The following is a 6,778-nucleotide window of genomic DNA, read 5'->3' as shown; positions in this document are numbered from 1 at the left end:
CCCAAGAGTGGCACATACGCAGGAGATGACAACAACCTCCCAGGGTTTTAGTGATGGAGTGATGCTTGCCCATGCATACCTTAGGGTCCCATAACCTAATGGCAACCCCCATAGGCCCTGGTGCCTACCCTCCTGCAGCAGGGAAGGACTCAGGGTGCCTGGTAGCACCGTCACAGCACAGAAATACAAAGCCAGAAGGCACTTTAAATGAGTTGCCCTGACCATGGCTAGGGAAGGACAGACCAGCCATCCTTGAGAGATGTTCATCCAGCTGTTCCTGGAGCCTCCCCAAACAATCCTACCACTTCCCTTTGAACCTCAATGACAGGGAAAACTGATTACCGCCGCGCTCCTCGCAGCAGCTTCACATCACACCTCTCTGTTGTGGAAGCTGTGCTAAAACTGTTCCGAAGCTGTGTGTTGCTTAAGAGACGCGTTTTGGCTGCCCCTGTTCTAGCATTTATATCTCTGTTACCCAGCAGGTGTAGTGTACTCAGGCCCGCATCAGTCCTCTGTTTTGCCTTCCTACCAAGCTATCAGCCCCAAACTGCAGCTGCACTACCTGTTTGGACTGAAATTAATCCAAATCTTCTGTGCGTCAGTGTGGGGGCAGAATTGCCTTTGCTCAGCAGGCTGCAAATGCACTCTTCAGTCATTCAAAGCTCTGCCTACAGCCAGCTCTAATTTTACTCTATTTTGTTTATGCTGGAGTGGCTGGGCTGGTATTTTTTCCTTCCCTCCACTTAATCTACCTTTGTCTTTCTAATAACATCTTCTAATAATATCTTCCATCCTGATTTATTTATAGCTACTGCCCTTTTGTTCAGGTATTACTACTGAAAGTGGTCTAAAATTGAGTCCAATTACTGTGGAGGTGCCAGGGGTAAGTCACTTATTTGTAGGTTAAGTTTTAGATTTGAAATACTATTGAGATAGATGGATTTTCTGTGTTGTTCCTGCTCCTAGTCACAGTGCAGTCTGGATGGCAAGGGAATGCAGTGAGGGGAGCAGCGTGGGTGTGCGCCAGCATTTCTTTCTGAAAACTTATGATCTCAGAGGAACAGTGACTGATAGATTATCTTTATTTGCCTGGCAGGTGGTACTTAGCATAGGGAAGTTGCATTGGGCAAGCTTGGTCCTTTCACGCTCCAATTGAAGGAAATAAATGGTCAACAAAAAGCACAGAGAGAAATCCATTCCAAAGATGCTCTAACAAGCTGTATCAGTTTGCAAACACTACTTGCTTATTTCTCTCCTCTTGAAACAACAAATCTCCTTGTAAGATGTTACTGTGATGTGACAGAACAAAGAGGAGCCCTGCACACTGGAAAATGGCATCACTGGCAAAGCCCAGTGACACAGGGTGGCAAGCAATGTGATGCGAGCTGTGGGTATTCAGTATGTCCCCGTGCTGTGCCACCAATGCTGAAGATGGAAGCAAGGAGGAGCTGTATCCTATGGGGGGCTGAAGGAACCCCCCTGTGCCTACAGCTCTACCCAGGAAAGCCGTATCTCAGGTAGGAGTGGGAACTTCACATTGGTCTCACATCCAGGCTAGAAGCTAGCTTCTCCTTCTCCTGACATTGTGCTCCACATTTACCTTAGAGACGTAAAAGAGAGAGCATGAGGAACCTCGTGAGGCCTGTAATTTCTCCTGTCTCAAACACAAACTCTAATGAAACTGAATTTAAACATTTGCTTAGCCAGATCTTGAGAAACCTCCAGAGGTGCATTTTCAACACCCTTTCCATGTTTTCAGCCTATCAGTCTATTTCTATCCATCCTTCCCACTGGAATGTATTTATTTTATTTTGTTTTTGTTTTATTTTGTTTCATTTTTCCTCCCTAATACCTAACTACTATTGCTTTACACTACTGGATGTTGTTAGCTACAAAGTCAGCTCCTGGTCCTTACTTATGAAGCAAATTCAGCAGCAAAACTGTGTGAAGAAGTCATTTTGCTTCATCTGTTGAATTCCAGCATGAAACATTTGGCATGAAATAAATATATTTATTTTTTTAATTTTATTTTCCACACTGATGTATGGCATGTAGGCTACTATAAAAACTAGCTTTCATATAAAAATACTTAATTACTGCATAGCAGCTTCATGTCTGCCAGGGTCAGTCAGAATGAATGAAACAACATCTTTCTATAGAGTTTTGGCACTGGAAGTATGAAAAAGAGCCCAGAATTCCCATGTGGGGAATCTTATATTTCTGTTAACATGGGTGCTCAATTCCCTCTTGAAAATCAGTAACGAAAATAGTTCTTGCAGTGGGTTATACCAAATTGATTCTGTATATGTAAAGCACATAAGAAATTAAAACTCAAAAGAAAAAGAAAAAGAAAAAAAAAAAAAGAGTAAAAAAAAAAAAAAAAGTAGTGCTATAGATTGCTTGTGGACACTAAAGAGAAAACTGTGTGGGTGGAAAGCAAAGGAGAAATAAGGAACCAGCTGGCAACACAAGGGAGGTCCCAGCACATGGGGAATACAGTGGTGGGGAAAGTTTTATTTAAAAAAATAATAATAATTAAAAAAAAAAAAAAAAAGGAAAACTGAAAATAAACTCCACAACTGCAAGAATATGTTGGGCTGCCAAACTTCTAGTGAAAAGTGGCAACTGAATTCTGTCCTTGCTGAAGAGTTTGGACCAAGTTAGAAAGGAGCCCATCAAATAACTCCAGCGAATGCAAACAGATGTGGTGAGGCAGGAATTAGACATTTTCTAGCCTAGGGAGAGCAGAGCTCTTCTGGCATAGGAAAAGAAAAGCAGGGAAAGGCTTTTGTGTGGGTTCTACTCTGGCCAGCTGTGAGAAGCAGCAGGAGACACCACCAGGATGTAGCCACCATGACAAGAATCACAGTGCTCAGCTTGTACTGAGAGTTTCTCCAGGGGCCAATTCACCAAAAGATTTCTCCCCAGGGCCCCATTTAGTGCGTGCTCTGAGTCCACCAGTGGCAGAGGAGAGCTACCAGTCAATGCAGGTCAGCCAGCCAAAGCTGTCTCCTTGGAACCCCACTTACACTGGTGACAGCCATCACATGCCGACTGGGACTTTGTGTCTTTCTCTCCCTTCCCTTCCCCAGCACCTCATCTCTTCCCTCTTCGCTCCAAGTTACTGCCAGTCACTCCCAGGCAAGCATTTTCTTTTCATTTACAGGATGGATCCTTCTTTTCCCCATTTCTATGATTTTCAGTGTGATAAAATGACAATTCTGACAAGCAAACCTTCCTCTTCCCCCACCTCCCCTTGTTCTGTGGATGTTTTCTTTGCCAATTAATCTAACATAATGTACCATTTAGGTTTGAGAGGCTGGCATGACTCCTGAAGGAGACAGAATGTGCTGCTGGGAACAGAGGGGTGGGGGTGATGGAGAGGACCGCGAGGAGGCTCCAAACTGCCTGGAATTACTCATCAGGAGGGTGGCAACATGGGAGCCTGGAACATCTTCTTGTCTCCTTCATAACAGACATCTCAGACACACAGCTGTCAAAACGCCACCGAGTCATTGTGTCTGCATGTGATGAGAAGAGGGACAAAGTTCTGCTGAAACCCCATCAAGCAGGTATTATGGATGTGTCTATCAGACTCTCTGAAGATTGCCTCACATAATTAGCAGGTAGCAATGATGCAAAATACTAGCTGGCGAGGGATTGCTCTTTCCCTCTGAACATGCCTCTCTAAAAAGAATATCCACATTTTTGAGATCAAAATAAGTAATTTGATAAGAGAAAGAAAAAAAAAAAAGAAAAAAAAAAAAAACAAAAAAAAAAACACAAAACAGCATCCTTCCTTTCCAGTCACATATTTCTGCCAATTCTAAAAATCTTTATGCTAGAAATGCTACTGAGTCACATGGAACAACATATACAGAACACTTGAAATTGCAACTGAATTTCTGAAACAATTTTTCTACCTGAGTTCTGAATTTTTTTTTCTTTTGTTTGTTGTTGTTGTTTGTTTGTTTTCTCCCAGAACTTAATTCCATTTAGTTTTAGTTTGTTTTGTGAAAAGCATCGTCAGCTTGCCTTCAGAACATACTGCCCTATAATTTTTGTACTTTCAAATTTTGTTCCTGGGTTTTGAGTCTTTCAAATCCAACAGAAATGCTCTCCCCCTGCTTTATGTTAAATCTCATGGTCTCCCATAATCTTGCAGTTCTCCACATTGATGTAATGGGAGAATTAATTGTGAAAAAATCACAAGAATCAGCTCTTGAAACATGCAAAAAATGGTCTCTGACTTCTTGGAGCATCTTTTTTTTTTTTTTTTTCTTTTCAGGGTAAGACAGAAAAAAAATCCCCAAACCAAACAACAACAACAACAAAATAGTGTAAAAGCAACATTGGCTCATTGCCACCCAAAGCATAACAAGAATCATGGGATATTAGCAGTGTTCTCTTGGATGCCACGGGTTGTTTGATGATCCCAGTCTGATCGCTTTATGGAACTTTCTTGCAAGCAATACTGTCTTTAGCCCACTTAGCATCTGCCTGAGTGTAGTCCTGTCTACGAGACTCATAGCACTTCTGCTGTAGAGCTTCCCAATACTTTTTCTTTTCTTTTTTTTTTCCCCCCAGTTAGCTTACAATGGATTACTGAGTGAAAAAAAAAAATGAAGGATTGTGCGCTATTGTGTAGGAAGGAGCTTTAAGGAAGTGAATGCTAGCATGTTAAAAGACTTCACAGACTGTACTACAGTGGCATCAGCCTGTTGCACTGCTACCAGTTCCTAATATCAACTCGTCGAATTCTCTGCTCCTGGCTCCTCTTCTGAAATGACAAAAGATCTTCTGCTTGGTGTGTGAACCTTGAGAGCAATCTGGCTTCAAATGCAGTGGGAATGTCCTGTCCTTTTGCATTGGTACAGGCAAACAAAGCTGTGAATCTGCTATGTGTCTCTCTAGCTAAGAACTGAGAAGGATGCTGAGCAGGGAGGTGTACAACATTTTAAGGAGGAAAAGAAAAAGTGAAGTGATATTTTTCTAACAGTTTTGCAAAAGAGGAAGGACAATAAGTTAATCTTCACTTGTGTGGCTTAGAGAGATTTAGCTTCAGCCCAAGGCAGTGTGTTCCATTAAAATTAAAGAAAACAATTAACACTGTTGGCCAAAACATTGCTGCAGAATCCAACAGAAGATTTTCCTCTTCTTATCATGAGACATTGAATAAACAGACAGAAATAAAAATAAAGTTCTCCTTTTCTGTATTATTTTTGGCTTCTTGAAGGGGTTTTAAAGCCAATTTTTAAATATATATATGATGATGTTTAATTTTTGTGCACAACATTGGGAATCTGTCAAGAGGAATGGATGCCATGGCCTTTGCTCCCAGGTCCTGGAACAATGGTCTGTGAGACTACAGAAGAGCCCGGGTGACTCTGACATGTCTTTCATTACCCACTGCAAAAGAAAATAGATGTTGTGTAAACTAGAAGCTTGTAGGCGCTAATGGCAGATTTTCACATGGGATAAACATATGTTCGCTTTGCTAAGAGCAAGTGAATTTCCCATTTCACTACAAAGAAATAAAAGCCTTATTTTAGCTGATGAAAATTTTACCCTAGAACACTCTGGTAATTACTCACAAAACTCAAATCTCTGCTTTTGGATGTTCAAGAGGGTGATAAGAAGAACAATGCGAAATTCTGGCTACCTCCTAATATTACTATCAATCTTGAAAAATACCTGAAGCATTCAAGTTTTTTCCTTTTGTGGATTAAGATTCAATGTCAAATTTGAAGATTGCTGAAGAATAAGACATGACTAAAACTTGAAAGGATCAGCGCTTAGCTGGAGAACAAACCAAGGGAAGTCTGGATGTGAATTCCATTTACTTTTGTGCTGGAAGATAAAACCTGGTTCAGAAACCTCAGAAAAATAAATTCTCCCCTACCCCCTTCTGTTGTTTCAAAGACATCTTGATGTTTAGCCTTCAAACTGCATTACAACAATGCTTCTCCTGTACCAGCATTTTGGTTCCTGCACGTTAAGCCAACCCAAAATTGCACAAGTGAAAGAAGGAAAACAAAAAGTGGAAAAAAATTATTTTCTACATTACGTTCTCCAGGGTTTGGTCTGTTCCAAATAGAAAGGGGTGACAGCTTCTCTCTGGGTGCCTTATAAATTTTCAAATTATGTCCCAGTTATTCCCTGCATCCCTTAGCACTCCTGCAATTAGAAAAAGATTGAAAAGTCGGCACATCTTGGTGGTTATTTCTGAGAACAGTGTAACAGCTACTAATGCTGCCATTCAGTGTTTCACCCTGGAACTTAGACAGTTCACATGAACAAAGGCAGCTCCAAACTCCAAATTACTGTTTCAGACTCAAAACTCAGGCAGGCATCAAGATCTAATGATTTCGATACCCAGACCTTGAGACTCCAGTCCTGACAGAAACCTGGCTCTGCAAAATGATGCTCCAAGCTTTAACAAATATTTCGTAGCATCTTTTGGCCTAAGCTTTATTTGTTAAGTAACACACACATAAAGCTAGAGCCATTTAAGCATGGTATGCCGCAAAAACAGAACTTTCCTGTTCACATAGCAGCATTCAAAGCCTATTTTATGCCTGTGCAGTTGGAATCAGTAGAAAATGAGACCCAGTCACAAATAAGGTGAAAGAAAGTGTAGACTAGAGGGATTTGCTAGTATACCTAAAGCAAGCTTTCATTTCAGGGACTGACAGCCTGAAATTCTTGTGCCAATGTTTTTCCCCTTTATAATTTTTTTCATGTGGTTTCTCACCACAGGAGTTTTGTGACACACAGC

General features: G+C 41.1%; 1 long non-coding RNA gene across 1 annotated transcript in view; it reads right to left on the bottom strand.

Moving 5' to 3' along the window:
• Window positions 1–5,261: 5,261 nt before the first annotated feature.
• The window catches only part of LOC311444363, a 40,104-nt gene continuing 38,587 nt past the window's right edge, over window positions 5,262–6,778 (bottom strand). Inside the window, exons 4-5 of the long non-coding RNA XR_014697847.1 lie at window positions 6,063–6,177; window positions 5,262–5,409 (exon numbers count right to left, since the gene is read on the bottom strand). This is a non-coding gene — a long non-coding RNA (uncharacterized lncRNA). The remainder of the gene's footprint in view (window positions 5,410–6,062; window positions 6,178–6,778) is intronic.

Source organism: Aythya ferina, assembly GCF_964211825.1.
Source record: "Aythya ferina genome assembly, chromosome: 14".
Lineage (NCBI taxonomy): Eukaryota > Metazoa > Chordata > Aves > Anseriformes > Anatidae > Aythya > Aythya ferina.
Note: the sequence above shows the minus strand (reverse complement) of the source record. Positions and strands in the feature narration are given on the sequence as shown.